Here is a 9912-nt window from a genome sequence, read left to right as displayed (position 1 = left end):
TTCTGTAGTAAACTATTACTTTTTCTGTAGAATGTGTGAAATTCTAAGCTGATTTCCTCTTTAAATAACTATACTTTACATAGAGATATCAAAAAGTACTTTGAAATTTTTCTGAGGAACTAAACATACATATTTGGACAAGAACATCAATGAAATTTTCATTAGAAAGAAAAGGCACAAAACTTTAAGATATAGAAAACTAGTATGTGTGGACTTTTGAATTTAATACTTTTATCACTGATATTTTATTTTATATACTTACCTTATATATTTTATGTAAGATAATTCAATATATATGGGATGTATGAATAAGATGGGTGTATACTATTTCAGACATAAATAATGAGGAGGGAGGTTTTTTCCCTTTCCTCAAGGACATCATAATTCCTTGAAGGGAAATGCTTTGAAGAAAATTCTCGTATGAAATGGGAGATCTTACAAGAGAGGTATATTCTCTTGCAACAACAAAGGTGATAGAATAGGTTTTATGTAAGAGGATGAGATAAGCCTACATATCAGAAAACTCATTGTTAAAATATATTAATTACAAGAGAGGACTAAAGACATTCTAAGAAGAGAGAAAATCAGTGTAATATTCATTGAATAGAGAAGGTCACTATGGCTTAATGATGAGATGTATCTATTGGATACATATTGGCATAGTGAGACAAGAAAGGAAATTTGGACCAGAATTACCTAATTCTGAAATTAATCTACTATAAAACAGTACAAGACTTTATTTTTTTCTTATAGTTTTAGAAACAATATTAAAGGTAGAATTTTGAGTACCTCTTCATTATAAATCCTTTTCTCTTCTCCATAAACATATAATTATTTCTCTGAACAAAAGCTTAATAATTACTGACAACTGTCAACTCAGTAGCACATTTTTTGTATTCTGTTTTTAACTGTCAACAAATAATGGAGAGGTTTGAGCAATGATATTTCATGTAAAATTATATTTTTTTAGAATTGCAGGCTCAAATCCAGAAGCAACCACCTTGAATTGAGAAAATAAACCATATCCTGGAACCAGTTTCAACTTACTTATTGTGCAAATTGTTTAGCACATTGCCCAGACATCAAGAGACATGCCACACAAGTATCAGTATATGTCAACATGTGAATGCTTTGAACATTTTCCTACTGTTTGTAAAAGTTTAGCAGTAGGGAAGGATTACTGAGAAAAGGACAGTATTCCATTGCAAAATACACAAATGATATTACAGAGTAAAGACCATTTCCCTCCCTCTCTCTCTCCCCTCCCTACCAATCTAGTGTTACTGCAATAACTGTCATACTGACAACACAAAGACTTTCAAAGTAGCAGAGGGTACTACCAGTTTGTTCCTCATTTTCTTGGTAAACTTAAATACTCTGTTTTTTTGAGATCAGAGTTTAACTTTTTTAAATTATTGAGCTAAAGGATCTTTTGTTGAGCTCTTGCAACTCACAAAAGTTTTTGTTATAAAAGTGATAGCAGCATTTCCTGGAGGATAGCCACTGGCTTTAGGACTAGAAAACTACACTACACTAGCTGTTCCAACCCTTAAAAAATGGTTCTGCAAGTTATCAAAAAAGCATTTTGAAAGCATCTAGGGATACAGTTTTATGGGCACAAAATTGTGTGCAAGAGAATCGGCTTAATCAACACCCAAGGGGAGAAGGAGAATAGTGAAAAGTTCTTTGCCAAAGGCACAAAGGAGAGGAGCATCACATCTCACCTTGCTGGAAGGTACAGGGAAGAGAAAGTGTGGACACTGATACAATGATTTTTATCATGAACTACACGGACATAGCAAAGCATGCAATTGCATTAGTCAGTGTTCTCCAGAGAACTAGAACCTATAATAGAAACAGAACCTATAGGAGAAAAATTATATATATGGAGAGAGAGAGAAGATTATATTTTAATGTATTGGCTTAGCAATTGTCGGGGCTGGCAAGTCTCAAATACATAGGGAATGTTGATAGGTTGGACGTTCAGGAAATTGTTAATGTTGCATTCCTGAGTATGAATCCCCCAGGGCAACAGTCCGGAAACTCAGGGAGGGTTCCTAAGTTGCAGTCTTGAGGAAAAGTCCTTCTTTAGGAAACCTGTCTTTACTCTTAAGGTGTTTGACTGATTGGATGAGGCCTACCCATATTATGGAAGATAATCTGATTTACTCAAAGTTCACTATTGAAATGTTAATTCCATCTGAAAAATTAACTTCAGAGCAAAATCCAGACTAGTATTTGAGCAAATAACTGGGCACCATAGCCTAGCCAAGTAGACACATTAAATTAACCATCATAGCAATTAAAGTTAAAAAGATTTAAGATTCAAAATAATTCCTGAATTATACAGTTTAGTACAGCCAATTTGTCTAATAATCCACCCATCATTTGAGTCAGCTATTCCCACTCAGCTCTATTATTCAGTCTTGGAACAGCCAGTAATTCAAAGAAAGTTTCTACTATTATCTATAAAAAGTCAAGGGTTGATTCCTACAATTTGATTCCCAGATTCCACCTTCTCCCACTTGGCTTTACAGACTCATTTTACCCAATCGCCCTCTTAGGTTTCTAATCTCTATTGCTTTAACTATTTCTTGACCAGAGAACACACCATGAGCCTTATAAAGACTAGGCTTTTGTCTTTCTTCTTTACAGCTGCAACCCAAACACAGCCCTACCTCAGAATGGATGTTCAGTACATTACTTGATGAAGATTTTGTGGCCTGCCTGAATTCTGAATCTTTTGTGAACCTCCATTACTAAGTTATTATAGCATTAATTTTTATTTATTTTAAAAACTTCGATTGAAATTATGCAACAGCATCAATTTGAATCCTTTTTCAAAAACAACTTTCTTTACTCTTTCAGATGTAAACTGAAACCTACATGAGGCATTGTTTTGCTTTTTTTTTTTTTTTTTTTCCTTTGCGGTATGCGGGCCTCTCACTGTTGTGGCCTCTCCCGCTGCGGAGCACAGGCTCCGGAGGCGCAGGCTTGGACCGGGGCAAGAACCTGTGTCCCCTGCATCGGCAGGCAGACTCTCAACCACTGCGCCACCAGGGAAGCCCTGTTTTGCATTTTTTGGGAACAGATGAACTTTAAAATTTTACTGTGAGCTTTCATTATGAAAAATTTCCTCTAAATAATGTTTTGAATCATAGGATATTTACTTGAAAAAAGAGTCAGGAGGAAAAAAAAAGGCTCTGCCTTTTTGAGAGCAGTTCCCTTTATTTTAATTTTGAAATATCTCCCAAGCACCAATTTTTATTATGTATGATATATATATATATATATATATATATATATATATATATATATAGCATATATTATATTATGTATATTATATAATATAAAATATATGTAATATGCATTAAAAACTTATTTTTATATTACAAATATTATACTTATATTATTAATATATTTGCAATATGTAATATATGTACATTATATATAGCATATATTTGTTTTTAGTATTGGGGTGAATGTGTGGGTGTAGAGGAGAAACTAAGGAAATGCTTGTATATGAATTCACATTAATTACACTCTGACAAAGTTAAATGCCTAATACTATACAGTGCCTACAGCACACACTGCTATATTTGAAATAGATATCTAACAAGGACCTACTGTATAGCACAGGGAACTCTGCTCTATATTCTGTAATAACCTAAATGGGAAAAGAATTTGAAAAAGAATAGATACATGTATATGTATAACTGAATCAATCTGTGGTACACCTGAAACTAACACAGCGTTGTTACTCGACTATACTCCAATAGAAAATACAAAATTAAAATTAAAAAAAACTGCTGATAAAGTTCTCGTGACTCTTGCATTTTATACACACTTCTTAATAACTTTTGAAAGTTCCAACTGTGAGTATTGATATTTATCTACCTCTGGCCTATGCAAAAAATTAAATCAGTATAAAACATCAGGCTTAAGAGGTATATTTTTTTCGTTTCTTCATGATAGGTTTAATACAAGTATTTAACTCATTGCTGAAATTGAAAGGACTTTTCTATCACATAAGTTTGGAGAGCAATAAGAGAGAAATCTTGTCAACATATTAGAATGTTGCCTGACTTAGAGTTAGTATTGGTTGAACAGTATCTTTAACATTATTATTATAGACTTATATTAGAATTCTTTTGTTAGGAAGTAACACAAAAAAGTGTGGTCTAGCTTAAATGTTGAAAATAACATTGTTATAAAGATTTAAAGGATTTCATTGAAAACAAAGCAGGTGTGCTCATCTGTCTTCAGAAACCACAAGAGCCCTGGAAAATGCCATGGACTTTTTGTCTATCTCTTTTTTCTGTTTATCCCCTTGTGCCTTCTTCAGTCTTTTCTCTTTGGGAATTTTCTCAGCTCCTATACACATGGCAAAATATATAGCTCATTCATAAATATTACGTTTATATTACTTGGTTACAAATTCTTAGTTAAGAGACATTGATTGGCCCTATTTGGGCTAAAAAATTAATCCTCGACTAAGAGCTACTGGGGCCTCCTGCTTAGGGTGTTTTTGGCAGTCATTTAAGCAGATGAGACAGATACATAAAGTACCCAAAGGCATATATTCCATCATTTGTACTATAGACACGGAAAACTTCTGAGCTGAAAAGGTCCTGTCCTTCAGATTCTTTACTTCTTCCCAAGCCAAACACTGTTAATTGTCACAGGTGAAAATTATACTTCTTTAAATTTAATAATGAAGATAGTAAGGAAGAAATTCAGCCAAAAAATCAGTGTAGTATAACAACACAGTAACAGTTTTGTGCCAGTGACATTAAGCCTCATTTTAAATAAAATTCTATGCAGCCAAGGCTAAGCGCCAAGCCCGGGTTTCAGATTTTGAATATCTTTGTCATCAAAATTTACCTCTGAATAGAATGATTGCTTGTTCTTTCTCTGTCTTCATGCAGATAGGGCACATTTTCCCCCTATTAATTTTGTACTTGTGCTATTTTGAATTTTCAGCTTAATTTTACTCCTCTTTTTTGTCAGCTCACTCAAAGAAAAGATAGAATGGAAGTGAATCACATTTTTGTAACTGAATTATGACTCACCTTGATATTTTTCTTCTTTAATAAATGAGATGAGCACCAACTTGATGTTTCTTGTGTCTTTAATAAACCATCTATCCTATAAATTTCAAAAATCTCACACACCATGTAATTACACAGAAAAGAAAAAAAAAACAAATCAAAAATGGAGACAGTGGACAGCTCAATTATGCATTACCGATCCACAGAAAGGAAATACCTATTCCAAAAGAGTGAGATCTTATTGCCATTCCTCAACTTGTCTTCACAGCTAAGCTGCAGGGTTATTGCATGTATTATAATTGTCATGGAAATTAGAAGAGGACAAAGTAGACAGAATGACAAACCAGCTCACCATAAGGTGATGCTAATGCAAGAACATACAGAAAGAATAGTTTCAAATATGATTTCAAATTTTATTATGGTTATAGACTGTGTTGAGTGAGATACTCATGATCAGGCTTACCAACATCAGCATTACTGACATTTAGAGATAGATAATTCTTTAGTATGGGGAAAGGTCCTGTTCATTACAGGATGTTTAGCCACATTCCTGACCCCTACGCATTAGATGGCAATAGCATCCCCAATTTTTGGTTGTTACAACTCCCCACCAGTTGTAACAACCAAAAATTCCTGTAGACATTGCTAAACTTATCCTAGGGAGAAAAATTAATCCATTGTAAAACCACAGCTTAAAATTAATTCCTAAAATTAATCTCAAAAGTTGAGCCATGTGACTATGGGTTAATCATAACATTATGAAATTAATGTTATGATTAATTATGAAATTATTATGAAATTAATGTTATGTTAGAATTTTCCAAAAACAGGTATGATGTACACATCTTCAACAATCACTATTTATTGAGACAAATAATATGCAGATCTAAGTCTACCATAAATCTTTGAAAAATAGTACAGTAAAAAAAATCAAAGTTTATATGAAAGTCCCCCAGCATACATGAAAAACTAAAAAACTTCTGTAAGTAAACTTTAAAAACCAGAGAACATGCTTTTTCCGGTCTATAAACCAGTGTGTCAGATATTTCAAGAAAGAGAATGAAAAGTAGCCACACTTTTTTCACTTTATTATCAGTTTAGAAAGATAAAATGACAAAATATACTCTAATTGTATCAATTAACCACAAGTTGAATGATGAGTTTTGTTTGAAACCATTTATTTTCTACTTTATAAAGAGGGCAGTGGTTAAACAATAATTATTCTAATGACACGAAAACCATGAAGTAGAGCTTGTTTATAATTATAACTCTGGACTTCAGAAATTTTAATCATTCAGAAATTATATGTCCAGTGATTTCATGTTATGGACAGCTTGGCTGTTTTAAACTTATTATTCATTTTGCTTTTTTTGTTCCTAGAGAAGTTCAGTTCTGAGGTGACATGGTGAAGAAGACACTGTACATTGTTTAGAACAATTTTTAAAGGTTTTTCCCTTCCCAAAAAACACAATAACCAATCCAACCCAACGGAGATTGAAGATGTATTACTAGCTTCAGATATACATTATATATATATATATATATATATATATATATATATATATATATATATATATATATATATATATATATATATATAGGCAAATGAGCATTTTTCTTCTGAAAAAATAAGTTTTTCTTAAAAAGGAATGCAAGTCTTATTTATGTGCTTATGAATTAACAACAGATGATTTTATTGGTTTAACATTACAGAGAAAGGACCAAGGAAAAAGGGAATTGTTAAATGGAATTGTTAAAAAGATAATCTATTTCTTTAACTGTAGAAATTCAAAGAAGTTGAAGAAAACACATCAAAAAATTTTCCAAAGAACTTATAATCCATGTACTGATTTCTTTTTATTTCTTTTATGTAAACCACATGTCACAGTGAATTATTCAGTATGTTCTTCTCTGGTTAGGCCTTTTTTATTAACTTTATATAAGTCTTTGGACAAAACTAATGACAATTCAAATTAGTTATGACTTGGAGAATTAGTCAGCAGATAAGAACAGTGTCTAATATGTATCATGTATTGTGTTAATAGCATAAGTAATCACTGCAGCATGAAGACTGCAGCATGGGGGATGGTTGCTCATCTTAGAACAAAAAATATCAGTCAACTATTTATAACTAGGAGGAAAGATTTTTTAATTAGCATAAAACCTGAAAGAGTTGTCTTTCTACCAAAAATCCAGGGGCTGTAAACCCCTTCCATCGGTCCAGTATTACAAAGATCAATACCGTATATCATAATTCAGACAAGAAAATGATTTAAATAAAAGAGATTTAACAACACTCTGAAGCTGGCACTTTGAAGAGTACAAATTAAAAATTTTATCATAGTTAATAACTGTATTAATGCAAAAGAGGAATAATTAGAACTATCAAAACAAAACTTACATTTGAAAGATGAAAGAGCAACAACCGCAGAAAGAGGGAGATTTCTCTGCAGTCAAATAAAAAATGTTTTATAAAAATAAGAAAGGAATAAGGCAAGAAGAAGGATAAAGAGAACATTATGTCCATGACACTCTCTCACTTTATCCCAGCTTACCCTTCCCCCTCCCTGTGTCTTCAAGTCTGTTCTCTATGTCTTTATTCCTGTTGTGTCCACCTAGAGGAGTGGGATAGGGAGGGTGGGAGGGAGATACAAGAGGTAAGACATATAGGGATATATGTATATGTATAGCTGATTCACTTTGTTGTAAAGCAGAAACTAACACACCATTGTGAAACAATTATACTCCAATAAGATGTTAAAAAAAAAAAAAGACCATTATGTTTTTGAAGTAGCTATTCCAAATTAAATTATTTGGCTCACAAAAGATCATGGTGTCAATGAATTATCCAGAATCCGATGAGATAATGAAGACTGACCAGCTTATAAACACATCCTTAAATCACATCTAACAGAGCTTACAATTGAAATAAATTGTACTAATTTTAGATCTGATGTTTATGATAAACATGCAGGTACACACAATAATATATATATGATATATACATACACTAACATAACTATATACATACACACATACATATATACATATATAGTTGCTTAAACAGGTAAATTGTATATTCTAACTTGATTGTATTTGATAAAATGTGATTATTAAATTTTAATAATGTAAGCAAAAGACACTAAATAGATATTTGAACAAAGTACACTAGTAGCAGCCATTGAAGTGAAGATTGTGGTACCCAAAATGGAAACTTCAAGTAAGTTTTATCCCACAGAATATTGCATAATAAAACAATATTTTCTGTGTTTTCTATATTATATCAGTGCTTCTTTCCAATTCTATCACCACCTACATCAGCATTACCTGGGGAATTGTTAGACATGTAAATATCAGGATCCACTCTGCTCCTACTAAATTAGAAACTCTGTGGCTAGTGTCCAGTGATCTGGGTTTTTATAAACTCTTCAGGTGATTTTGACACATATGACAGGTGGGAGCCAATATCTTGTAAAATACTTTGGGACATACTAATTCCCCAAAAAATATTATAAACAAGCTTGATGCAAAACATGCAGCATCACATAAAGTAACCTGAAACAAACCTGGTAGTACTGCCTTTCCATAACTTTCTAGCTCATGGCTTTTAGCATATTTAAATTAAGGAGCTCCAAGGAGGGTTCTTAAATTTTTCTACAGGAAGTTGTTATTGGGAGGATCTTTATGAAGTTCCCCAAAGTTAACACTGTAAAAAGTCATGACATATGTTGGGCATCAATTCCATTGAGCAGATGGCTGGGAAGAACACTTTGACAAAATAATAAATTTTCCACTCAGGAGAAGAATGGGCATTTAGTGTCATTCTATCGGAATCCAGACAAGTTTAATTTTCCATGTTTTTGAGGACAAGGAGACCAGCTGTGGTGGACTCTGAGCCAGCAAGTTTCAAGCAGTGGTTACTCTTCTTGCCAGCTTAACTGGATGATATCCCAGGCTGAGATCTCCTAATATCAGGGCTGTTCATTTCTTTTTTAATTATCCCCTGAATACCTATGATGTCTGTTACATACATTTGTCACAAAAGCCCTTTATGTTCAGTCAAAAGACTCCTTAATGATCCATTAAAATCAGCGCATTTTAATGCACTGAGTCATTAAGAACAGCAAAAATGACAAAAACTGTATTTTCCCTTCTTTCATTACCAGAAGTATTAAGTCTTCATATAACACATTTAGCTTCAGCATGGACTCATTCTACACTAGAGAAAGTCACTTTCATTCTATATTGGACAAAGTCACTCTTTTAAATGAAGCAAAGGAAAAGAAAAATGTTGTACACATTACTACATATAAAAGAGAAAACCAACAAGGACCTACTGTATGGCACAGATAACTATACTCAATATTTTTTAATAACATTATAATATATAATAACATATAAGGGAAAATAATCCAAAAAAGAATAGATGTATATATATGTAGAAATGAATTACTTTGCTGTATGCCTGAAACTAATACAACATTCCATTCTTCCCACCTTTAAGATGCTAAACATTTCATATTTGAATATGCCTGTTGAGACTAAAAACATTTGCAATACATAAGTTAAAAATATATGTTTTATCCCTTTAGAACTGTTAATATTTTTACTATCTCCCCAAGTGATTAGTTTATGCTTCCTTTTCCTTCTTGATTCAGATATAGCTTCTGAAGATTTTTTAATAATATGTATATAATAATAGGTTTCTGTTTCTTTTCAGTTACTAGAGTTCATCAATATCTACCCCTCATTTCTGGATTAACAGATGAATGACAGTACTTCTCAAGCCCCTTGCAGTTGGTGGGGCCATGTGACAAATGTTAGCCTTTGGACCATGAATAGAAGTGATATGTGTTTCTGC

This window comes from Hyperoodon ampullatus, assembly GCF_949752795.1.
Source record: "Hyperoodon ampullatus genome assembly, chromosome: 1".
Taxonomy (NCBI): Eukaryota; Metazoa; Chordata; class Mammalia; order Artiodactyla; family Ziphiidae; genus Hyperoodon; species Hyperoodon ampullatus.
Note: the sequence above shows the minus strand (reverse complement) of the source record.